This window comes from Amblyomma americanum, chromosome 5 (assembly GCF_052857255.1).
Source record: "Amblyomma americanum isolate KBUSLIRL-KWMA chromosome 5, ASM5285725v1, whole genome shotgun sequence".
NCBI classification, from domain to species: domain Eukaryota; kingdom Metazoa; phylum Arthropoda; class Arachnida; order Ixodida; family Ixodidae; genus Amblyomma; species Amblyomma americanum.
Genome location: NC_135501.1, coordinates 8,992,626 through 9,018,823, shown reverse-complemented (window position 1 = coordinate 9,018,823; position 26,198 = coordinate 8,992,626). Strand labels below are relative to the sequence as shown.

The 26,198-nt window shown below is 46.9% G+C and overlaps 1 protein-coding gene and 1 pseudogene across 4 annotated transcripts in view; both read left to right on the top strand.

Moving 5' to 3' along the window:
- Git (ARF GTPase-activating protein GIT1) overlaps nt 1-26,198 on the top strand; it is a 359,911-nt gene that overhangs the window by 161,004 nt on the left and 172,709 nt on the right. The gene's annotated exons all lie outside the window — the stretch shown is intronic.
- On the top strand, nt 1,826-23,922 carry LOC144133406 (uncharacterized; annotated as a pseudogene).

Genomic DNA, 26,198 nt, shown 5'->3' with positions numbered 1-26,198 from the left:
GAACGTAGACGAGGCTGACTCTGTCTGCGTTCTGTGTGTTCCTTTCTGTGTCTGCGTTTTGGTTCTTTTCGGCTGTTCCCACCAAGAAAAACCTCTAAGACTACGTGACCAAATGCATGATGCTGGCTATTGTATGAAGCAAGTCACTATTTTTGTATTGTGTTTAATTGCGTAATTAGTAGATATTAATTGACCAACTTTGAGAGCAACGGAGACAGGTGAAAAAGGTCAATGAGAAAGCTGTAGAACAGTCCACAAAACTTCCGTTTGAACAGTTTTTAACTCTCCATTTTTTACAAAAAATGCCACGTGATATGCCCACATGAGCACCGAAATTGCAGTGCTCTCAAACGTCCGTATAGGAACTAACTCATCATTTAGCCTAAGGTGTGGCCCCTTAAAAGGCGACAGGGCAGTGATGCAGCAGCTGGCTGTGCGATTTATGCTAGTGGTATATTTCCCTCGCGGCGCTTGATGATAGCGACAAGCAGACACAGTCCTTATCACTTGCACTCCCGTAATCGCACAGCCAGGGCATGCGTCACAGCCAAGGCGTGCGTCGCAGCCCTGTCACCTTTTAAGCAGCAGCACACCCGGCTAAATGAGCTGTTTGTTTGTTGGGCGGAATCTTTGAGAGCACTGCAATCACGGCGCACAAGCGGACATGTCACGTGGTACTTTTTGTATTTCGCGGGCATTTGCAATGAGTGCAAAAATGCTGATATGTAATAGACAAAGAGTTAAAAACTGTTCAAACGGAAGTTTTGCGGACCGTTCTACAACTTTCTCATTGACCTTTTTCGCCAATCGTCATTGCTCGCGAAGTTGGTTAATTAATCTCGACTAATTATGCAGTTAAGCCCAATATAAGAGTAGTGTGAGTGTCACCATACATTAGCCAGTAATATGCATTTGGTCGCGTCACCTTAGAAGTTCTGCGGCATATTTTTAACCACTGCAAATACTGCAAAACAAGTGCACGAAGAAGCTAATTGAGCCCTAACTAGTGCTAATCGGTTTTTCTATGCAGCCCGCGGTAATGCGCACTCAAAGATGCATAGAGCTGCAGTTCGTGTACGTGGAGCGTGAGCATGAGAGAACTATCGCAGTAGTGGTTTTAAAGCATGCGGTCATTGTATGCACACGGCGCGTATAGCTCTTTGTGCGATTATTACAAGAAATGTGCAACTAATGCTTCTTTGCGGAACACGTACCAGATTAACTTTGTGCAAAGATGGCTAATTTATCACAAAAGCTCCCAGAGCAACGAGCCAATGGTAGGAGTCTAATGGTGGCCATATTTTCCTGAGATAACTTCGGTGATTTTTTTGAACAAACAAATGGCCAGTAGTGGATCCAGTTTCTCCTTGACACTTCCATTCCCAAAATCAGTGGCTGCCACATATTGAGTGTCCCGTAGGACGTTGCGCGCCTGACTAGCTTTCGCCTGCGTACTCTAGAACCCATTCCCACATTATACTTCCATGCACACTTTCCACTTTCCATTCTGGCACAGCGCAAAATCTATTCGATATCCTCTGTTCCTCTAAATGCGTGAAATTAGGTGTATATAATGTTAAGAGCGTTCGCTCTTACTCATCATGTTTCGAGATTTCGTGAGGTCTCCTACCACCCTGAGACCAAAGCGCCATCTGTGGCTGCAACTAGAAAACAGCGCATCTCGCATTGAGACTTGTAGTGCCATCTACAATAGTATTGTAGAAACAACCACCTGCTGCGTGCCAATGTGAGTATGACGTCAGGGGATGAAATGGCGGCACAGTTTCGGTTTCTCAAATCCAAGATGGCGGCCATTAAAATTCGTTGTGCCCTCTCATCCCTTCCCCCCCTCACCAAAAAATATCCTTGCCCGCGGGATCGAGGAAGTCTAGGACGACCAACGCCACCATGCCGTCCCAGTTACAACAAACCGATCCAGCGATTGCGCCGAGGATCGTCTACGTGCCTGTCACCCCAAGATCTGTCACTCCGTTCCGGGGCGATGGACTTGATGATGTTGAAGACTGGGTCCAGCACTATGAACGGGTAGCTCGGCATAATGGGTGGACACCCGACCAATATCTGCAGAACCTGTATTTCTCCTTAGATGCTACAGCGAAATACTGGTTCGAGGCGTCGCTAACATCATGGGAGATATGCAAGAGCGAACTGGTACGCACAATTCCAAACCAGCATCAGCAACAGCATGCTGAAGATCTGCTCCACGCTCGTATCCAGGCTCCCACCGAGAGCGTGAGAAGTTTCATCAAAGACGTAATGCGTCTGAGTGCCCGCGCTGACCCTCTGGCTACTGAAGAGAAGAAGGTGCGGGCCTTGACGAGGGGTATCCGGAATGACATCTTTGGAGGCCTTGTCCGCAATCCTCCTACCACAGTAGCCGAATTCGTCGCTGAAGCTACCAACATCGAGCACGCATAGGCGACAAGAACCAGTCACTTTCGGCGACTAAGCGCCCTTCCTGTTGTCTCAAGTCTTGCTTCGTCCGGCCTGAGCAGTGGTGGCTTGCCGATATTCGCGAAATTATCCGCGACATCGTCCGAGAGGAGCTGAAAAGGCTGTTCCCAGCTCCTGACCAGCCTGCATCTGTCTCCATCACGACGGCTGTTCGGGACGAACTGCGACACGCGCTGGCGTCCGAAGACGTACCCATTGTAGCTGCAGCCGACCAACCATCTCTGAGCTACGCCGCCGCCGTCCGTCGTCCACCTCCCGTACATCGGCAGTACCAGGCCGCTGCCGATTCCGGCTCTCGATGCCACGAGTTCGTGCCCCCGTCTGATGCACGCCTGGACCTGGAACCACTGGGCCGCAGAAAAACCGACATCTGGAGGACTGCAGACAGGAGGCCGCTGTGTTTCCACTGCGGTGAACCTGACCACTTATACCGCTACTGCCCGTACCGTGAACTCGGCCTCCGAGGTTTCAACCGGGCTGATCCGCGCCCCTGCCACGGTGAACATCCCCGCGATATACAGGACTACCTTCGACGCTCTCAATCGCCAGTGTCAGCTTCATCTCGCACCTCCCGGTCGTCGCCCACTCAAGGATCTCGCCGTGAGAGCCTTTCGCCACGTCGGGAAAACTAAGTACTGCGACGCCTGGAGGTGGCGTTGCCGGTGTTGCACGCAGTAAAGAACCTCCGCCTACGTTGGAATGCCCCCGCTCAACTAATGGCACCCTTGGAAGCGAAGACTGTTCTGTGGCCTCTAGCAATGTAAACATTTTAGTCAACGGTCATGAAGTAACGGCACTTGTCGACACGGGTGCAGATTACTCGGTCTTCAGCGGCAACTTCTCTTGGCGTCTTCGCAAGGTTACCACGCAGTGTGACGGCCCGCCCATACGTGCCGCAGGAGGTCACCTCGTAAACCCTGTTGGCAAGTGCACTGCCCGCGTTGAGATTCAAGGTGAGACGTGCCCAGCCACATTCATGATCCTGGAGAATTGCTCCAAGGACGTTATTCTTGGCATAGACTTTCTCCGTGAGTATGGCGCTGTAATCGACGTAGGGCGGAACAAGTTGACCCTCCGCGCACATTCTTCGTCACCAATACCTCCTCAAGTCCCCCCCCCCCCCGCGCTGCCATAAAAGTTGATGCCGACCATGTTCACTTGCTGCCTTTGTCGACCGTTTTCCTGCCGGTCCGAGCCGATACCACCGCATGTGGCGAAGGCATTCTCGAAGGAAGTGTCCAGATGCTACTTTCGCGGGGCATTGGGGTAGCGCGAGGGATCGCCAATGTTCAACGTGGGCGTGCCAACATTTTAGTGACCAACTTCAGGAACGAGCCGCAGCACCTGACGAAATGGGTAGTTATAGCCCAACTGGACGAACTTAGCGACGGTCGCGAAGCTGCTGTGCTGCCCGAGGAGGAGGCCCCGCCCGGGTCATGTGACATTACAACGTTGCCCCTGGACATCGATCCCATGCTTGAGCCTTCCCACTGACGCGAACTTCTCTCGCTTTTGCATCGGCACCACAACTGTTTCGCGACGGCATCCCGAGTTCGCCTGACGCCCGTCGCCAAGCATAGAATTATTGTTGATACCGTGACGCCCCCGATTCGCCAAACACCGTACCACGTTTCCTTGAAGGAGAGGGAAGCCATACAGGAGCAAGTGCGCGAAATGCTTAACGACGACATCATCCAGCCATCCAACAGTCCGTGGGCCGATGGCATGGAAGAATAAAACCAGCGGAAAGGATCCAAACACAGTGGAGATGCACATATTCTTCCAAATATATACCAACTCGCCCAGCTCTCCACTCTGCTGAGACATGTATGGATATGGGATTGTGTGTGTTTGTAGGCTTCTGGAGGATACAGTGTTGTGTTATATCCATGTTTGAGTGGGTCCCAAGGGAAAAGGGCTCGTTCCCCACCAACCCCTGGTGGTGCTGGGTGTGTGTGATGGGCGGCATGATAGACCATGCTGATTCCTTCAGCCTCTGTAGGGGAGTTGCAACGGCTATTTATGATCCATAGCGCAGCAACAAAACAGCACTTGTGTTTGTCCCGTTTTCTTGCTGCGCTATGGATATAACGCTTACCCACTAGCCCGAACCATCACCTTGTTAAAAACGGCTCTTCATTAGCAGCTGCAGTTGTTGCGAGGTCCCAGTCCGGGCCAGCAGTGTCAGCATAAAATGTGCCCTCATGCCAGGCCTAGGTGCATTGTGGTTCTGGCCAAGTGGTGGCCTGTGTGGTAGACAGGGTACACACTTCTGGATAGCAGAGTCTGGAAAGGTTCACTCTATATACATGAGATGGTGGTCTTCGGGGACGTGTGCCTGTAGCCCTTTGTGCTGTGAGGTGGGCTTTAATAAGTTGTGCACTCATAGCTCAAGGATGAGCCATGGCTTTGCGAATGGTCAAGTCTGGGTCTTTCGCGTCTGATTTCATGAAGGCGAATGGTGTTCGTTTTGAGCATGCCGGATTGTTTATATGTAGATGCGCCCCACCTGGTCCCCCTAAGTGTCATGGTGATGATATAGCATTGGTGCTGTTGGCAATATAGGACCACAAATCTCTGCGGCTTTTGTGCGGTCATCTCATGGTTCTGGCAAACAAAAGCTCCGGTGAAGGCTACCCTTTCCCTTGCATCACCCACTCATGAGAAGCCATTTCTAGAAAAGACAACATTGCTGTACTTTGCATTTATGGCTGCAGACCTCACAAACTTTATTTCTTTTGATGCGCTATAAGCCGATATTTTGCTGAGATTATTTGTGGAACCTGATGGTGATGATTATGGATTTTTATGGCGCAAGGGCATCTATGGCCAAAGAGCACCATGGCACAAGGTAGTTTTTCATTTTACAAGGTGGGATCAAAGACCCATTTGCCAAGCACGTCACCCTAAATAAGCTGAGCACCAGACCAGGGGAAAGCTTGTATCTATTGTATCACCGGTGGTTATCCGGCGGCACTGGGGATCGAACCCCGCACCTCCCGCATGTGAGGCGGATGCTCAACCACTCACCCACCGCTGCGGTACATATTTGTGGAACCTATTTTTCGCACCTGTACTAGATTCGCAACAACTGTGAAAATGAGGTTGTCTAGAGTAAACCAAACAGACTGTAGTTCCAATTTCCATCCCAGTCACAATATGTTCATGCTCTGCTGACCTTGTGAGCATGAATTTGTGTGGTGTTGCCGAATTTCCATTGCCTGTGTGGTCGTTATGTGAGTGGCCTTGACAGTGAGTACACCAGAGTCGTCCTCATTTTGCCCGAGCAGGGTTTACATTCTGTCAAAATGTTCTGCCTCTTCTGAGTATGCATTCCTGCCCCAGAAAGTGTAATGCACCCACATAAACAATTTTCTTGCCAGCTATTGCAGACGTCTGGCAGGCCACCAGGAGCGCTTCCACCTGGTGTGCACAAAGCTCACACTGGCCAAAGCAAATGCTCTTGCAGGCACCTCTGTCACCCTCGAAGTTAGCCCAGCAGCGCTCGTGGGCAGCCGCTTTACGTATCATCAGTGACTGCGCTGAAGGGCCATCAGAAGCTCTGTGGCATTCAGGAATGGCCTGCTGTTAATAGCTGTGGCAACCATAACTAAGGCCCCTGGTTCCTCACGATTCTGCAAAATATTTTAGAATTTTCTATTGGCAGCAAAATTCCTATTTTTCATGCAGCTGTTGTTACAGGCATCACTAGGAATGACGGGACAGTGGGAAAATAACTAATTTACCTTAATTGCACAAATATAAAAGGAGGGGGAGAGTAAATATGGCTGCAAAGCTTGGTAGCGTTAGTTCATGCTGAAAGCCGTTGGCATGCGTCTTTATCACTTTGTGATGCCAGATGCGACCAGGTTTATCTGGAATGATTGCAGCCACACAGAAGTGTTGTAGCTGCTTTTTATCTCAAAGGTTCTTAGCCAGCTTTACATTGAGTGCAGTTTAGAGCGATGGTTCTTCGAGACGACCATCGAGCATATTTGTGGCTATTGCCGCCGCCGAGTTGTTCAGTTCCTTACAGGCTCCCAACAAAAGTCTGCTCGTCAGTTCTACTCACCATTGTCATCAGCATGTGGCAATATTATGGTTATAAAGGGAAGCTGAAACGGTTTTCAAATTGCATGAAACGCTGTGGTTGGGAAGAAGGGACCCTGGAAATCATGTGTGTAAATTTTTTCTCGATTCTGTCGACAAAAAGAATTGCAATCGCGTCTCAAAAACCCGCCGCCGACACACCCTCGCCACTTCTGGAAGTGCCAAGTGAGGGGACGTCGGAAAGGGAGAACTGGCGGAAGTGACCCTATTCACGGAGAGTCGGCTGGCTGCTGCCCGATCTTGCTTGCTCCGCTGCGGCCCCCACTTTGGTGAACAGCGATCTACTGCTAGTGCCTTTTGCTTTGTCTAGTTCGGGCATTCTGTGTAATGCTTGAAGCCTGTATGTAAACCAGTTTTGTCATGGTCTTTCTTTCGAACAGCGCTCAGCACACAGCTTGGTAGAATCCATCGGTTGTTCTCCTCCAGCCTCTTCCGCGTTAACCAGGCAAACTAGCAGTGCACAGCATACTGAAACTCCCTGCACAAATTGTGTTTATCGGGTCAATATTTCTCTTTTCGTTATATTACTTTCTTACCTGTTTGTAAACTTTTTGCCGTTTCCAGCTGGTTCACATCCATGCTGAGCTAAGGCCACTTCCAGCACTGCCTTACTGAGGCACACAGTCTTCAACTCTTTTGAGCTCGTTGCGCAGTGTGTGCCTTTTTGTTTTTTCTAATTTCACTTCACTTCACTTCAGTTTATTACCTTAAAGGCCCCTGGGATTGGTGGTGTTACATAAGGGGTGAGTTACATGTATAAAACAGATTTAATAAACAAAGAAAACGCGTAAGGTACATGAATTATTCACTGTTAAATATAGCCTCCAAACAATTCACAAATGTTGATGGACAGGTGACTGCGGCGATGTCGTGTGGAAGGCTGTTCCAGTTCGTGGCTGAACGCGGAAAGAATGACGATGCAAATGTAGCAGTGCGCGTACGAGGTCGGGCAACTTGAAGGGGATGACCAATGCGGGGGGAAATGCGTGCCGGCGGATTGATGTAGGGTGGATGACGAAGTGAGCTGTAATAAAATTTATGAAACAAGCACATACTAGTGATACGACGTCTACAAGCTAGAGATGTTAAGCCTGCCTCTGCTTTTAATGACGATATACTAACATTATATGAATAGCACGAATATATGAATCTTTTGGCTCGACTTTGTACTGATTCTAGGGAATTTATTAGATAATTTTGGTTAGGGCTACAAATAGCAGAGGCGTATTCTAATTTAGAACAGACAAGTGATTTGTAGGCAAGTAATTTTACGTTTTGTGGCGCATGGCGTAGATGTCGTTTTAAGAATCCAAGGATTCTGTTAGCGGATGATTTGACTTTTGTCACATGCACATTCCAGGTTAGATCATTGGACAATGTTACGCCCAGGTATTTATAAGTCTGAGTTAATTCTACCGTGATGTGCGAGATTTTATACGAGAAGAGGAGAGGATTACGTTTTCGGTTAAATGACAGGAGTTTACATTTATTGGGGTTTAGTTCCATGAGCCATTGGTTACACCAGTCCTGTATGCTGATTAAGTCATTCTGGAGGGCGAACTGGTCAGAGGCGTTATTGATTGTGCGATAGATGACACAGTCATCGGCAAAAATACCGGACGTTACAAGAGACATGCGTTTGTAGGTCATTAATGTATATTAAAAATAATAGCGGGCCAAGGACTGATCCTTGCGGGACACCTGATGTTACGGGAAGAGAACAAGAGGCTTGGTTATTAACGTAAACATACTGGGTACGGTTAGCCAGGAATTCGCTTATCCACTGTAATATGTTAGAATGAAGGTGTAACCATGAAAGTTTTAGTAGCAAGCGTTTGTGAGGTACCTTGTCAAAAGCTTTCGTGAAGTCCAGGAATATTGCGTCAGTTTGTAGGTTACAGTCAAAGTTCACATGCAAGTCATGGATGAAAATAGCCAATTGTGTATCGCAGGATAGGTTCTTATGGAAGCCGTGTTGGGCAGGATGAAAAAAATTAATAGAGTCAAGAAAGTTCATTATGTGGGAATAAATGACATGTTCCATGTTTTTACATGGCACACTTGTTAAAGAGATGGGGCGGTTGTTAAGGGGTGATTCTTTGTTTCCTGATTTGAAGACCGGAACAACCTTCCCCACCTTCCAATCGCTGGGTATGCTACCTGTGGAAAGTGATTGTGCAAAAAGTTTGGATGGGTATGCTGCGGAAGCATGGCGAGTATTTTTGAGGAACTTTGGGGTGATTTTATCAGCACCTGCAGAAGATGACATCCTGATATTTTCAATAATACATATAATGCCGTGCACAGAAAACAAGATTCAAGGCATATGCAAACTCGTGTTGGCAGTTGCGGTAGAAGGTGGCATATCAGTTTCGTGTGTGAAGACGGGTGAGAAAGCGGTGTTAAAAATATTTGCACATTCCATGCCACTGGTCATCTCGCCAAGTGGGTTAGCTAATGTGATGACCGGAGCCTGTTGAGGATTTAGAACTTTCCAGAACTTCCTCTGATTATTTGTTAGGATCTTGGGCAGGTCAGTTTTTAAAAAATTGTGTTTGGCATTGCGGACAGATTGCAGGTATGTGGATTCAGCTGCGTAATATTTGTTCCAGGCGCATGCGCTCGGGTTGCATTTTGCTGCACGGAAAAGTCTCTTCTTTTTGTTTTCGAGTGTTTTCAAGATCTTTGAAAACCATGGTTTGTTGTGACTGGCACGAAATGTGATGGTGGGAATGAACTTCGTGGTTAGTTTGGCAATTTTAGTTTTGAAAGTAAGCCAATTTTCCTAAAGTGATCGATCATTGAAACCCGTATCAAAGCTGGGAAAGAACGCCATCAAATGATTATTAATTTCTTCGTAGTAATTCCCTCTGTCATAAAGGCGAATTGTATTATGGAATGTTTGGCGCGATTCCGGGATGACAGTGAAAGTAGCGTGTAAAACTTTGTGGTCACTAATTTCGCGGAGGTAAGTAAGCGATGATAAACTTTCTGGATGATTAGTTAGAATACGGTCCAGGATGTTGGAGGATTCATGTGTGACACGTGTGGGTTCAGTTACTAACTGGGTGAGATTGAAATTCAAACAAACGTCAACAAACTTCGTCATTTCGGTGTTGCCTGTTGATGTTAGGTTCAGCCAGTCGATTGATGGGTAATTAAAATCACCAAAAAGAAGGATGCACGCGTTGGGATATTTGCCAGTTATTTGATTTCGACTATCGTTTAACTGTGAAGAAAAGGTTGGACTACTGGAGGGTGGTCTGTAGCAGACACCTAGTATGACGATTTGTGGTACAGAACGACAGATTACCCATAGTATTTCAGCTCCGATTGGATGTTAATAACAGAACAAGGCAACAGCTGGCTAGTGGCAATAAGAACACCGTCTCCTCGAGAGCCCTTGCGGTCTTTGCGAAAAACGTTAAAATTCGGTAAATCAGCTAAAACTTCTGGATCGGTGACGTCGTCTGATAGCCACGTTTCTGTTAGTACGAGTATATTGCTGGCAGATGATGAAACAAGATTACACCTCCTGGCACCTCATGCAGCTGCACCTAATTGAACAAAAAGTGATCATATCAACCTAATATACTTGAGCAATGCAAACATTAGCATTTATGAATACCTGGCCATGGCTGACAATCGGCAGTGGCGTCAGAATTCATGCAAATTTTTCCTTGAGTCGGAATGGCAAAGTCGTGAAGCCGCCATGTGCATATATCTGCCTCAAGTAACTCTGCTGGTTATTTCAATACAGCACATTAGTTTTGATGAGCAGCACTGCGAGCTCCGAAACGCAGCCATAACTATTGTTCAAAAGCGTGTTTAGCATGCAAAAAAAAACAAACGTATGGGGTTAAGTGCAGAAGTTTCGTGGTTGAACCGTAGCCCGAAGATGCGACAGAAGGAATTGCACACATGAGAGCTTCCTCCGTCGTCTCGTCTCTTCGCGCTGTTGTACAGCGGTGAACCCACTCCAACTCATCCAGTTTGGCATTCTTTTGTAGTTCTAAAAGGCCTTCAGGTACAGTTAGGCACATTACTATAAATAAGTGAACACACAACTGCTTTACCTCGCGAGACTTGTGTAAGCACGCCAGTGATTTGAATTCGATCATGTTTACAGGCGTTACAAAAAGTTGGTTGTTCGTCTTTTATGCAGCAGCGAGTACACAACAAGGTTTCGACGTGATGTCCTTTTTTTTTATTGCCATTTGTACATGCACCTACGCTAAAGATATGCACAGGCATGCATCTACACAAAGCATATGTATCAGTCGAGATTTCCAGCATGTGGGAATGTCATGCCTTGACCTTCGCTGCCGGCGCACTCCACGGCGTCGTCAGTTCCGCCGTTTTCTGAAGCTGCTGATCGATGGCTCAAACATGTTTAATGCGAGTTCAAACTGTTCAACACTGCTTATACTGCTTACGGCTTACAATCGAAACCGAAGCATGACACCATAAATAAAGACGAGAAACGAGATATCAGGCATGCTACAGGGTGTTGCAATTTCGCTGTGCGGCTCTATCGCATTCTTCTTGGTGCTGGCCTTGAGCAGCTGCTCTATCAATGCGCAGAACTGGCATCCCTTCCTCGCGAGCGGCGGCCGATGGCGGCAATCAGTAAGCACCAAACCCCCCCCCCCCGCACTCCCCACATGAGGCTGCAGATTGCGGCCGCAGCCTGATAACACATTCGTGTTCTACTGTTAATAGGAGTCTTTCAAGTTTTTGGTTTTGTTTCAATTTCAACTGCTCAATGGGCACTCAAAGGAGCGTCGATAGTTGATGGAAGGGCCGTTGTTCCAATCGTGGCGGTACCCCCACTCGGAACGGCAGCGCCGCCGGGGACTGTCGGTATCCGACGGAAGAGCCGACGCCACTTATGCGTAGTTTCTCTTTGGCTCTGATGCATTTGACTACTGCCGGCCATGTTTCCAAGTGTTTAATGTAGTGCTTTGTAGTCATTTGTGTTCGGGGTTCGGTAAGTGACCAGCACTCAGTCACGGCTGCATTCAAGATTGCTGTCATTCTTTGCGCTGAAGAAACGAACAGCTGCGCACTGGGGCACAAGTTCGATGTTCGAAACGGCTGATACAGATGTGGCAGCTGCAGCGAGGCAAAATTTTCAGCTGTTCCATGCGATGACGTGATGCAGCTGTTTGCGAATTGGGCGATTTCGCTGCACAACGACGTTAGAACAACGTGCTGTGGGACCGCAGCAGTGATCACGATGGCAGCGCTAGTGAGGACAATGGCGCAAGTGTGGATGAGGAGTCCAGTGACTAATACATTTTTGTTTTGGATTGCCCACGGGCACGCCCGCGCACGGCAGCCGATAGTGGCTGGCGATAAGCGGCGGCCACAGGATAATGCTATCGCATTCTATTATTAAAGGCCAAGCTTAAACGACCTCCAAGTCTTTTCCTTTTTCTCAAATTTGATATGGGGGGGTCGACTTATATTCTAGTCTACTTACAATCGTGTAAATATGGTAACCTGGTCGGCAGGAAACGTCATGGAGGGGCTTTACCCAGACTTAGTCCCAGTTACTGAGTGGCAGGTGTGCCTGGAAAGTGGTCGGGAACTGAAACCTCTTTCTAAACAAGAAAAACAAGGTGAAGGTTTCGGTAAGGAACAATCACAAATCTGATGAAATGTTATTGACATGTCAAAATGACGAAACAATGAGACGTCGCCACTTGATGAACACAAAATCAGCCAATTACAACAGGGCTGCTCCCGAGGGCGTTTATTTGCATGGTGAGCGACCGTCTACTAAATTTCTGTAAAAGGACTTAAGAAATGTGCACCGATCAAAATAACTAATATTTTATCTTGCCATAACATTGGGTTTAAAGTTAGAAAATATTAAGCAAATCAAAAAGCGTTTGAAGTGCTATTCTTTTGATGCTGGTGGGGTGCGCTGACGGAGGTAAAACGTCAGCAAGCTGCATTGCACGAAAGTAGCCGATTCTACACCGTGTTATTGTTTTTTACGCGGTGTCTGAAAATCAAGCTACTGTGCGGTTGACCTAGGTGCGCAGGAAAATTTTAACGAAGGCTTCTCATCAGCCAGGCAAGCCACTGCAAACTTCATCATCATGATCATCAACCTTACTACACCTACTGCAGGGCAAAGGCCTCTCCCATGTCTCTCCAATTAACCCTATCTTTTGCCAGCTGCATCCATCTTTTGCCTGCAAACTTCTTAATCTCATCCGCCCACCTAACCTTCTGCCGCCCCCTGCTACGCTTACTTTCTCTTGGAATCCACTCCGTTACCCTTAAGGACCAGCGGTTATCTTGCCTTTGCATTACATGCCCTGCCCAAGCCCATTTCTTTCTCTTGATTTCAACTAGGATGTCATTAACCCGTGTTTGTTCCCTCAACCACTCTGCCCGCTTCCGGTCTCTTAACGTTACACCTATCATTTTTCTTTCCATGGCTCGCTGCATTGTCCTTAACTTAAGCTGAACCCTTTTCGTTAAGTAAAACTCTAGTTTGGGCGAGTCGGTTCATGTTGAAAGAAAAACTGGTAATGGCGCAAGAAACGGGGACACAGAAGGCACACAAAAGACAGGACTGACGCCAACTTCGTTAGCCTCCCCGTTTCTGCCCCGTAGGTGAGTAACGGTAAGATTAAGCTGTTGTACACTTTCCTCTTGAGTGAAATTGGTAAACTGCCACACATGATCTGCGAGAATTTGCCATATGCACTCCACCCCATTCTTATCCTTCTAGTTATCTCCCTCTCATGATCCGGATCAGCTGTCACTACCTGCCCTAAGTAGACGTATTCCGTCACAGCTTCTAGGCTCTCGCTGCCAATTGTGAACTGTTGTTCCCTTGCTAGGCTGTTGGACATTACCTTGGTTTTCTGCATGTTAATTTTTAGACCCATCGATCTGCTCTGCCTGTCTAACTCATTGATCATGATTTGCAGTTCACCTCCTGAGTGACTCAGCAAGGCAATGTCATCAGAAAATCGCAGATTATTTAGGTATTCTTCATTTATTCTTATTCCCAACTGTTCCCAATTCAGGCCTCGAAATACCTCCTGTAAACATGCGGTGAACAGCATTGGCGAGATCGTGTCTCTTTGCCTGACGCCCTTCCTTATTGGAATTTTATTGCTGACTTTATGGAGGACTATAGTAGCTGTGCAGTTGCTATATATATCTTCCAGTATTTTGACATAAGGCTCTTCTACCCCCTGATTACGCAATGCCTGTATGACTGCTGAGGTTTCCACTGAGTCTAATGCTTACTCGTAATCAATGAAAGCTATATATAGAGGTTGGTTATATTCTGCACTTTTCTCTATCACCTGATTGATAGTGTGAATATGATCTATTGTGGAATATCCTTTACGAAAGCCTGCCTGATCATTTGGTTGATTAAAGTCTAACGTTGCCCTGACTCTATTAGCGATTACCTTAGTAAATACTTTGTAGGCAACGGATAGTAAGCTGATCGGCCTGTAATTTTTCAAGTCCTTGGCGTCTCCCTTCTTATGAATTAAGATAATGTTTGCATTCTTCCAAGCTTCTGGTACAGTCGAGGTCATAAGGCATTGCGTATACAGGGTGGCTAGTTTTTCTAGCACGATGTCCCCTCCATCCTTCAACAGATCTGCTGTTACCTGATCCTCCCCAGCTGATTTTCCCCTTTTCATTGCTTCTAAGGCTTTCTTTACTTCATCTTTCGTTACTGGCGGGATGACGCATCGCTGTGCACTGCTGTCTTTCTCATTAGCGCTCTGATTACATTGGCTACTTTACAGGTTTGTATAGAACTGTTCGGCTACGTTAACTATCTTATCCATATTGCTAATGACATTGCCCTGCTTGTCTCTTGTGTCTTAACTTAGGTAGAATAAAATCAGATCCCATCACTTTAGGCCCAAGAGGAACTCTGCAAGGGGCGGTACTGTCATCCCTCTTGTTCAGTTTGGCTACGAAAGATCTACCAGGCTTTCTCTTCGAAATCCCGGGCTTCAAACACACATTGTATGCGGATGATATCAATGTCTGGTGCAACCCGGCGAGTGACGCCGAGATCGAGGAGCGTCTTCAAGCAGCAGTCGACACGGTGGACCAGTACGCCAGGGAGAGGGGCCTCCAGTGTGCGCCGGAAAAGTTCGAGTTGCTCATCCTGAAGAACCCAAGGGCACCCCTGGCGCAGAACTTCACGGTGTATATAGACAACCACTCAGTACAGAAACCCACGGAGATCAAGATCCTAGGCAGTATATCTCGCAGCTGCGACAGAACACCACCACTGTAAAGAAGCTTACAACATCCACCGAGCAAATCCTCCGGATGATATATGTTATCAGAAATAAGCACCATGGCATGAAGGAAAGGGACGCCATCCGCTTAGTGCAAGCTTTCATCTCTCGGATAATGTACGGGACGGCATTCCTTAACCTCTCCAGGTCGGAAATTGCAAAATTGGTCAGGAAAGCCTACAAGACGGCACTGGGGCTACTAAACTCCACGCCAACGGCGAAGCTCATGGCTCTAGGAGTACATAATACCCTCAAAGAGATGTTGGAAGCACAATGGCTTTCACAACTCAATAGGCTCACGTTCACAAAACCAGGCAGATATCTGCTCGAAAAGATCCTTATTAATCTGCCCTGTACGATAGACCAAAGGGAAGAGGTACTACGCGATCTGAGGAGACGATCTGAGGAGATGTTATATGCATCCCGCATATAACATCGAAAGGAGAAAAGCAAGAGGGGAAGCCCTGCTGAAGAAATGGGACGAGCAACCTAACACTCTTTAGGTGGACGCCGCAGGATCAAAGAATGGAGTGATGACTATTGTGGTCTCAACGCCTTTGGGATCGATGGTGAACTGCTTCTCGATGAAAACATCCAACCCCACTCACGCAGAGGAAGCAGCTATTGCATTAGCTATAGCATCTAACACCAACGCCGTTGTGCTCACTGGTTCCCAGAATGCCTGTCGCAACTTCAATAATGGATTAATTCACAGGTCAGGGTTGTCATTGCTGATTAAGCATCCACCCCGACAAGCCTCAGTCATCTGGTTTCCCAGTCACTTGGAACTACCAGGAGGAAACGAAGCCGCTCTCAGGCATGCCCGAGCTCTTCTGTACCGGGCGCCTCCCCCTGATGACCATGAAGGGTGCTGCGACCTAACTGCTTTAGCAGTGTACGCTGACAATCTCGCACCATACAGAACAGCCAGGCAGGAGTACCCAACGGCACATAAATCACCCAATAAGTTAAAAGAGAACACCCTTAGGAGCTAGACTACAAACCAATACATACCCAATGCCAGATAAGTTGCACCACTGGTACCCTACACTATACTCTCCTCAGTGCACACACTGTGGAGAGGTAGCTTGTGGGCACGCCAATTTAATCCCTTAGTTGACCCCATTCCAAACCCCTCAGAGGAGCAGTGGGACGCTATTCTGCTCAGCGATGATCCTGACCATCAGCACTGGCTGGTGGGGAGGGCCAGCGCAGCAGCAATAACCAGTGGACTACCGGACTAGGCGGCCCGCCCACGTGTTCTACGAATATGCAGTCAATAAAGACGTTTTCAATCATAAATTGCCGAGCAAACTTGTAAGGAGCGCTCGGTACAATATCGATGACAACTTGTTGAAGTCTGTCTTGTTCGGCGCTTAGATCATGACAAAAGTGCCAAAGGGTGAGGTGTTGCGGTATGTGATGTGTGGTTGTCTGTTCCTTTTTCCCTTGGGAAACAGAAGACAGCCACTAAGTGCGATTTTCTGGGAAAAATAAAGTGCTTTGCCAGCTTAAGCGTGTTTTGTTTATATGTAGCTGTTTCACACAGAGGTGACCGCGGGAACCCACCCCTTCTGCACGCTAACTTTGCAGATTGCCTCCAACACCTGCCGCATGCATTTGCACAGTGTTGGCTGTGCGTTGCTGACATGCGCCTCATTACCAGCAGCAGCATGAAACCCGCTGGTATTGACAATGCACTTACATGCACACCTCCCAGTTCATCAGCGACTTTGTCGCACAGCCACTCCGCAGTCTGCTTATCCGGTGAAAAAACGCATTGAAACAGCTCATCCGGCAAGTCAAACGCATCTTTGTGCGCCCTTCATCGCCGTTGCTTGCGCCGGTGCAGCCGCCTTGATTGTATCGCCATATGCACCGCCGCCATTTTCTGTCACAAATGCAACGGTCAAATTGACTTCCTGAAGGCAATCACAAAAAAGAGTCAATTTGCGCCTGCATAATTAGGTGTGCAAAGTCACCACTTCTCCCACATCCGTGACGTAATCTGCAGCCACCCATGACGCAAAAAAAAAAAAGCAATGTGGCCGCCAGCCGCGGCTGACGAATAGGAGCGAGGCTAATTGATACGTTTTTGACAAGTTTGTGATTTGACCGTTCCATTATTCGGCCCCTGTATTTCTTGGCTGGAGTGGAAAAGTGGCCTCTTCCCCTCCAATATCACAGAGGAATTATTCAGTGATTACGGAAGCACCATTCGTTGAGTGAAAATAACAGGAAAGCATTACTTGATGCTTAGTTACAGCAGCCACATTCAGTTTTAATACAGATAGGTTCTTAATTCTGGATCCATGCAATTCAGTATTTCTCACTGCTGAAAGTAACCACTACTGCCTTGTAGTGGCGTTGAAGTGGTAACTGCATTTTCTACTGAGAAAGGGGCCAGCACTCTGACTCTAACAGGGAAAGCATAGCAGGGGCAAGAAAAAAGTTTTTTGTGTGAACGGGATCCAAACTGGCTGGCCTGGGGCAAATTCTTTGAGCAGTGCACTTGTTGCACTGATGGTGGCTCTCCGAGTACAATCCTGCATTGTTGTGGTGGCTTTGCCACAGGGCTGTTTTCTTGTCCCATCCTTCCGGGGATATATGTGGTTTCTTTCGTAGCTACAGGCAGTGCCAAGCGCCAAATTGGGGCTTTTTCTTTGCGTTGATGCACATGGATCACCTCGTTGTATATGAAACAATTTATTGCTTCTTTAATGCTGTTTCGGTTTCAACAACTAAAAGGTGATGTAAAAGGGGGCTTGGGTCACATCAAGCATGGAAAAAATTGCAATATAATCACAGATTTGTCGTTTTAATTCACCACAACACTTGTGCAAGCATTCTTCAAGGGGTGGAATTACATCAAACCATTTATCAGCGATTATATCCCAGTTTTTTACATGCCTTTTGTGACCTAAACCCAACTTTGGCATTCAGTAAAGCTTCTTTTTGTGCACATTGGAGCATATCGAAGTTGTAAAAAGTTTTCGTGCAAACAGACGCACATCGCGAGAAAAACTGCATACAAACACGTGTTAACTGACAACAGAGTTTTTGTTTAGCAGTTTTGTGTTTGTTGTCATCTTTCTTGTGCTGTGTCTGTTTGTGCAAAAACTTTTTACAAGATCGATACGCCTTTGACATCTAAGCCATTGTTTTGTTGTTGAAACCGAAACTGAAAGAGCATGAGTGAAGAAATTTAAGTGTATATTATTTAGTGGTCATAGGCGCATACCACACGTTGATCCATGTATACTAATGTCTTATGCATGACTGCTGAGAAGAAAACATGAAACTAAAGTTAGGCATCTATGGTCCTTCAAGGCTGTCATCGATTCTCTGAACTGTGCCCTCTGCAAGACCGTTTTGTTGGCAGGGATAAAATGCGCCATGCCAATGTCTTGCACTGTTCGCTGCAAAAAACTTGGCATCTTTGATAAAGTTGCCTCAAAATTCACTGTGCCTTGCACCTGCGTAGCACCTTGCAGCCGCACACACTTGCATACTGTCACGTAGTAGTGCCGAAAGTCCGGCGGTCTGGAAGACAGCAAAAACAGCTTCCGAAAGGAACCTTTTATTGGTCAGACCTGTGTCCACAAATAACTCAGTGACTCGGCAATGGCGCAGCAACAAGCCTGCCCTGCTGCATGCTGATAGCGAACTTTTGGGGTACAGTACTTTTGGGGCCCGTCTCTCTCTATTATACTTGAGGTACAGCGTGCAAAGTTATCACAACAATCTGGAACAACATAGGATTACTTGAGCCTGGCTGCGATCCTTCGAGATAATTCTGGTTGCGTTTTGCATCACTAATAAAGCAATAAAGCTTTGAAAAATGAACACTAATAAAGCAATAAAGCTTTGAAAAATGAACAAACAAGCAGTACAAAGATTTGCGGCAGTACTAATGCACTGGAATGCTTGTGGGATCACTAGGTAGCGGCGCCGCCACGCTGAAGGCTTGAAATGCTACCGTAATGTAGCCATCGCTACAAAAAAATGCCTCCGACATGGTACCATGCACTTTTAGGAGCTCGAACAAAATGTCTTCATTTACACACATGCAGTTCCTTAGAAGTGTTCATTTGATACATTAAAGCCCTGAGACCAATTATCTACCAATCTAAGGCCACAGCTGAAAGTTTTATGTACCTGTAGTGAGTGGCCAGTCCAACAAACACAAAGCATAGATGGTGGGTTGTCAATTCATCAGTTTGACCAGGCCATGAACCGTGATGGCTTGCAATCAGTGACCCTGCCTGCAGAGATTAACATATAAACTTAACTATTATTGCAAATACATTACCTCTTCAGAATGCCGTCTCGCTTCCATATGGAGCCGCTGCTTGATCCCCGTGCACGCACCTAGGTATATATTGTTTTAATGTTGACCTGCAAAGCTGATAGCATGACGGCAATTTAGCATGCCAAAGCATGCCAGCAATCCTTTGCCACACTAATAAAAGCCAGCTGTTCTTGTATGAATAGCGCTTTTTCTTCATTCTGTTCTATTTTCTCCTGGAAGTGTTAAAAATTTCCTAGCATCAAGTTTCGTAACAGAGGCCATGTATAATGTAGCTGATAATGGATACCCTACCTGAAGGACTGTGAGGTTCGTTTTTTTCAACACTGCCTCTGTTCGTTTCTTCTCTTTTTGCAACAAGGAAATATCCTCTAGCAGCTTCACATTTTTCTTACAAGCCTTCCACATTTTCTGGGTAGGGTAGCAATCTGCTTGAAAAGCTTTGCAATTCTTGCAACTGAGAGCCTAGTTTGTGTTGCATGGGCCTTACGCAGTGGAGCTGCCCTGAAACTACTTGCTGGTGGCTCTTCTCCACGGCAGGAAGCGAAGGAGGTCCAGAGGAGGCTGCTTGTGCGGGCTCAATGAAAGTATAGCTGACAGTGGCTCCAACAGAGCTTGTGGTGAAGGTTGTTTAAAAACATATGATCTGCCAGGCTACTGAGTAGGCAGGGGCTCGCTGTTCTCTTTCAGAGTGTTGGTTCTTGAGCGCCTGCTTCGGCATCAGGTTCACTAAGTGTGTACCTGTCAGGCATACACCCACTTTGCCTGCAATATAGTCAACACAGGAACTTTATTACATAGTTCACGGACAACAACATAGCATGGAATTTAAAACCAGCGTGCATTATTTATGTGGTAATACGGTCACTGCAAAAATGATGGAAAAAAATTTACTTGCTTTTCTTCACACGCAGAAGTTTGCTTGCAGAAGGAGCTGGAGCAACACATTTCCATTTTAGTGGGCGTCATAGCTGTTTTGGTGACAGCTGCAGGTAGGCCGGGAATTCTGGAAAAACTGTGGGCACGGCATCAGTCTTTAACCTTCATAATTTGAGGTCGTCCCTGTAGTCCTCCTGTTTGAAGTGTAGTCTGCACACTCTGCTCCGGTCACTTGGGATCCAGGGCCGTTTCGCTGGTCCTGAAAAGCAAGGAGTGCAATCAGATAAATGTACTTTCCAGGCACTACTGAGCCCAGCGCAAACTCTACTTATAGAGCATGAGCTGATCACCGCGGACACTGTCGCAAGGAATGCACGAGCAGACGGCTTTTAAGCACGCTTAAAAGCAGGTGCAGGTTCATGGCTTACCTTCAGCTTGCTGTGAAATGTTCTTGAGCCATTCATTCCGTAATTTTGTCACAGGGAACTCATGAAAAGAAATACTCTTCGAGATTTGCCTGCTTGACTTTCAGAGCAGAACGCAACAGTACGCCATAGTGCATGAAGCTGCTGCAATGCGGAAACATTTGCCGCAACTCACAGGCACGTCACGCTAAAACTTTCTCCAGTTCTGTGACCCACTAGATCTCTTCGGCACCCAGCTGCAGTGTACTGGTGCACTAACCCAGCTAGCGGCCACTCCAGCACATATGTAGTACATACGTCGAGAGCTCATGCACGTGTAGTCACTTGCCGTCACCCGCGCAGCAGCCGGTCATTGTGGTCTCGTCATGGGGCTGAGTTACAGAGCCACGATCAGCGGTGCTTTAGAAAATTATAAAAACAGCACAAGCAAAAGCAAATCTTTGGTGCAGGCGCAGCAGCGCACGTGAAGGTTGCCCATTATACATAGATTATATTGGGACTTAAAAAAGAAACAAGAAAAACGTGTCCCAGCCCAGCAAAACGTGTCCCAGTATGACGGGCTAATCGCCCATTATACAAAAATTATTGTGAGACTCTAGACACCTGCCCGTACCACTAGTACATAGGGACATAGATTATACTGGGACTAAAAGAAAAGAAATAAGAAAAACGTGTCCCGGCCTGCACCGTAGGTCATGGGTAAAAACCAGATGTATCTGTTAAGAGACAAAGATGGCAAGGTGAATCGTAATATGGTTATGATAATTGAAGTGGCCGAAGAGTTGTACACAAATCTATACAGCAACGAAGGAAATCGGGATGTTAATGATGGAGGCCGTAGCAACGTTACTAGAACTTGACCAGTTTCGCAACTTCCCATCCTGACCAGCGGCGGAAGGTGGCCCCTGTGGAGGTCACGAGAACTAACAGCACTGCAGTCGACTCTTGCTTTGATCGAGCGCTGTCGTCTGCTACTGCCATAGCAAAACACAGGAACGAGAGGCGGTGTAACCAGAGTAACCATGCGTTTTGTTTACTAGTTTTTCATTTGGCTCACATCTATTCAACATTGGCGCATTTTGTTTTCCAGTTTTTCATTTAGTTCACCTGTATTCAACATTGAAGCAAAGTGTTTAAGTATTTGCTCTCAGCTCTGGCTCTGAGCATAATGTCCATATTCACTGCTTATAATTCAGGGTCAAAGACGTGTTCTTTGGGCTGTTTGAAACAGGTGCATAAACCTGCGATAATCGTACATAAGAGTGCTTAGAAATTTTTTTGCGAATTGCATGTACAGGGTGTCCAGCTAACTTTAGCCAGAGTTTAAAAATACGCCGAGGCCCTCTAAGAGTAGAAAATTGAGCTAGTTGGTTCATTCTTCTTGGTGGGAACAGCCGAAAAGAACCAAAACGCAGACACAGAAAGGAACACACAGAACGTAGACGAGGCTGACTCTGTCTGCGTTCTGTGTGTTCCTTTCTGTGTCTGCGTTTTGGTTCTTTTCGGCTGTTCCCACCAAGAAAAACCTCTAAGACTACGTGACCAAATGCATGATGCTGGCTATTGTATGAAGCAAGTCACTATTTTTGTATTGTGTTTAATTGCGTAATTAGTAGATATTAATTGACCAACTTTGAGAGCAACGGAGACAGGTGAAAAAGGTCAATGAGAAAGCTGTAGAACAGTCCACAAAACTTCCGTTTGAACACAAAAGACAGGACTGACGCCAACTTCGTTAGCCTCCCCGTTTCTGCCCCGTAGGTGAGTAACGGTAAGATTAAGCTGTTGTACACTTTCCTCTTGAGTGAAATTGGTAAACTGCCACACATGATCTGCGAGAATTTGCCATATGCACTCCACCCCATTCTTATCCTTCTAGTTATCTCCCTCTCATGATCCGGATCAGCTGTCACTACCTGCCCTAAGTAGACGTATTCCGTCACAGCTTCTAGGCTCTCGCTGCCAATTGTGAACTGTTGTTCCCTTGCTAGGCTGTTGGACATTACCTTGGTTTTCTGCATGTTAATTTTTAGACCCATCGATCTGCTCTGCCTGTCTAACTCATTGATCATGATTTGCAGTTCACCTCCTGAGTGACTCAGCAAGGCAATGTCATCAGAAAATCGCAGATTATTTAGGTATTCTTCATTTATTCTTATTCCCAACTGTTCCCAATTCAGGCCTCGAAATACCTCCTGTAAACATGCGGTGAACAGCATTGGCGAGATCGTGTCTCTTTGCCTGACGCCCTTCCTTATTGGAATTTTATTGCTGACTTTATGGAGGACTATAGTAGCTGTGCAGTTGCTATATATATCTTCCAGTATTTTGACATAAGGCTCTTCTACCCCCTGATTACGCAATGCCTGTATGACTGCTGAGGTTTCCACTGAGTCTAATGCTTACTCGTAATCAATGAAAGCTATATATAGAGGTTGGTTATATTCTGCACTTTTCTCTATCACCTGATTGATAGTGTGAATATGATCTATTGTGGAATATCCTTTACGAAAGCCTGCCTGATCATTTGGTTGATTAAAGTCTAACGTTGCCCTGACTCTATTAGCGATTACCTTAGTAAATACTTTGTAGGCAACGGATAGTAAGCTGATCGGCCTGTAATTTTTCAAGTCCTTGGCGTCTCCCTTCTTATGAATTAAGATAATGTTTGCATTCTTCCAAGCTTCTGGTACAGTCGAGGTCATAAGGCATTGCGTATACAGGGTGGCTAGTTTTTCTAGCACGATGTCCCCTCCATCCTTCAACAGATCTGCTGTTACCTGATCCTCCCCAGCTGATTTTCCCCTTTTCATTGCTTCTAAGGCTTTCTTTACTTCATCTTTCGTTACTGGCGGGATGACGCATCGCTGTGCACTGCTGTCTTTCTCATTAGCGCTCTGATTACATTGGCTACTTTACAGGTTTGTATAGAACTGTTCGGCTACGTTAACTATCTTATCCATATTGCTAATGACATTGCCCTGCTTGTCTCTTGTGTCTTAACTTAGGTAGAATAAAATCAGATCCCATCACTTTAGGCCCAAGAGGAACTCTGCAAGGGGCGGTACTGTCATCCCTCTTGTTCAGTTTGGCTACGAAAGATCTACCAGGCTTTCTCTTCGAAATCCCGGGCTTCAAACACACATTGTATGCGGATGATATCAATGTCTGGTGCAACCCGGCGAGTGACGCCGAGATCGAGGAGCGTCTTCAAGCAGCAGTCGACACGGTGGACCAGTACGCCAGGGAGAGGGGCCTCCAGTGTGCGCCGGAAAAGTTCGAGTTGCTCATCCTGAAGAACCCAAGGGCACCCCTGGCGCAGAACTTCACGGTGTATATAGACAACCACTCAGTACAGAAACCCACGGAGATCAAGATCCTAGGCAGTATATCTCGCAGCTGCGACAGAACACCACCACTGTAAAGAAGCTTACAACATCCACCGAGCAAATCCTCCGGATGATATATGTTATCAGAAATAAGCACCATGGCATGAAGGAAAGGGACGCCATCCGCTTAGTGCAAGCTTTCATCTCTCGGATAATGTACGGGACGGCATTCCTTAACCTCTCCAGGTCGGAAATTGCAAAATTGGTCAGGAAAGCCTACAAGACGGCACTGGGGCTACTAAACTCCACGCCAACGGCGAAGCTCATGGCTCTAGGAGTACATAATACCCTCAAAGAGATGTTGGAAGCACAATGGCTTTCACAACTCAATAGGCTCACGTTCACAAAACCAGGCAGATATCTGCTCGAAAAGATCCTTATTAATCTGCCCTGTACGATAGACCAAAGGGAAGAGGTACTACGCGATCTGAGGAGACGATCTGAGGAGATGTTATATGCATCCCGCATATAACATCGAAAGGAGAAAAGCAAGAGGGGAAGCCCTGCTGAAGAAATGGGACGAGCAACCTAACACTCTTTAGGTGGACGCCGCAGGATCAAAGAATGGAGTGATGACTATTGTGGTCTCAACGCCTTTGGGATCGATGGTGAACTGCTTCTCGATGAAAACATCCAACCCCACTCACGCAGAGGAAGCAGCTATTGCATTAGCTATAGCATCTAACACCAACGCCGTTGTGCTCACTGGTTCCCAGAATGCCTGTCGCAACTTCAATAATGGATTAATTCACAGGTCAGGGTTGTCATTGCTGATTAAGCATCCACCCCGACAAGCCTCAGTCATCTGGTTTCCCAGTCACTTGGAACTACCAGGAGGAAACGAAGCCGCTCTCAGGCATGCCCGAGCTCTTCTGTACCGGGCGCCTCCCCCTGATGACCATGAAGGGTGCTGCGACCTAACTGCTTTAGCAGTGTACGCTGACAATCTCGCACCATACAGAACAGCCAGGCAGGAGTACCCAACGGCACATAAATCACCCAATAAGTTAAAAGAGAACACCCTTAGGAGCTAGACTACAAACCAATACATACCCAATGCCAGATAAGTTGCACCACTGGTACCCTACACTATACTCTCCTCAGTGCACACACTGTGGAGAGGTAGCTTGTGGGCACGCCAATTTAATCCCTTAGTTGACCCCATTCCAAACCCCTCAGAGGAGCAGTGGGACGCTATTCTGCTCAGCGATGATCCTGACCATCAGCACTGGCTGGTGGGGAGGGCCAGCGCAGCAGCAATAACCAGTGGACTACCGGACTAGGCGGCCCGCCCACGTGTTCTACGAATATGCAGTCAATAAAGACGTTTTCAATCATAAATTGCCGAGCAAACTTGTAAGGAGCGCTCGGTACAATATCGATGACAACTTGTTGAAGTCTGTCTTGTTCGGCGCTTAGATCATGACAAAAGTGCCAAAGGGTGAGGTGTTGCGGTATGTGATGTGTGGTTGTCTGTTCCTTTTTCCCTTGGGAAACAGAAGACAGCCACTAAGTGCGATTTTCTGGGAAAAATAAAGTGCTTTGCCAGCTTAAGCGTGTTTTGTTTATATGTAGCTGTTTCACACAGAGGTGACCGCGGGAACCCACCCCTTCTGCACGCTAACTTTGCAGATTGCCTCCAACACCTGCCGCATGCATTTGCACAGTGTTGGCTGTGCGTTGCTGACATGCGCCTCATTACCAGCAGCAGCATGAAACCCGCTGGTATTGACAATGCACTTACATGCACACCTCCCAGTTCATCAGCGACTTTGTCGCACAGCCACTCCGCAGTCTGCTTATCCGGTGAAAAAACGCATTGAAACAGCTCATCCGGCAAGTCAAACGCATCTTTGTGCGCCCTTCATCGCCGTTGCTTGCGCCGGTGCAGCCGCCTTGATTGTATCGCCATATGCACCGCCGCCATTTTCTGTCACAAATGCAACGGTCAAATTGACTTCCTGAAGGCAATCACAAAAAAGAGTCAATTTGCGCCTGCATAATTAGGTGTGCAAAGTCACCACTTCTCCCACATCCGTGACGTAATCTGCAGCCACCCATGACGCAAAAAAAAAAAAGCAATGTGGCCGCCAGCCGCGGCTGACGAATAGGAGCGAGGCTAATTGATACGTTTTTGACAAGTTTGTGATTTGACCGTTCCATTATTCGGCCCCTGTATTTCTTGGCTGGAGTGGAAAAGTGGCCTCTTCCCCTCCAATATCACAGAGGAATTATTCAGTGATTACGGAAGCACCATTCGTTGAGTGAAAATAACAGGAAAGCATTACTTGATGCTTAGTTACAGCAGCCA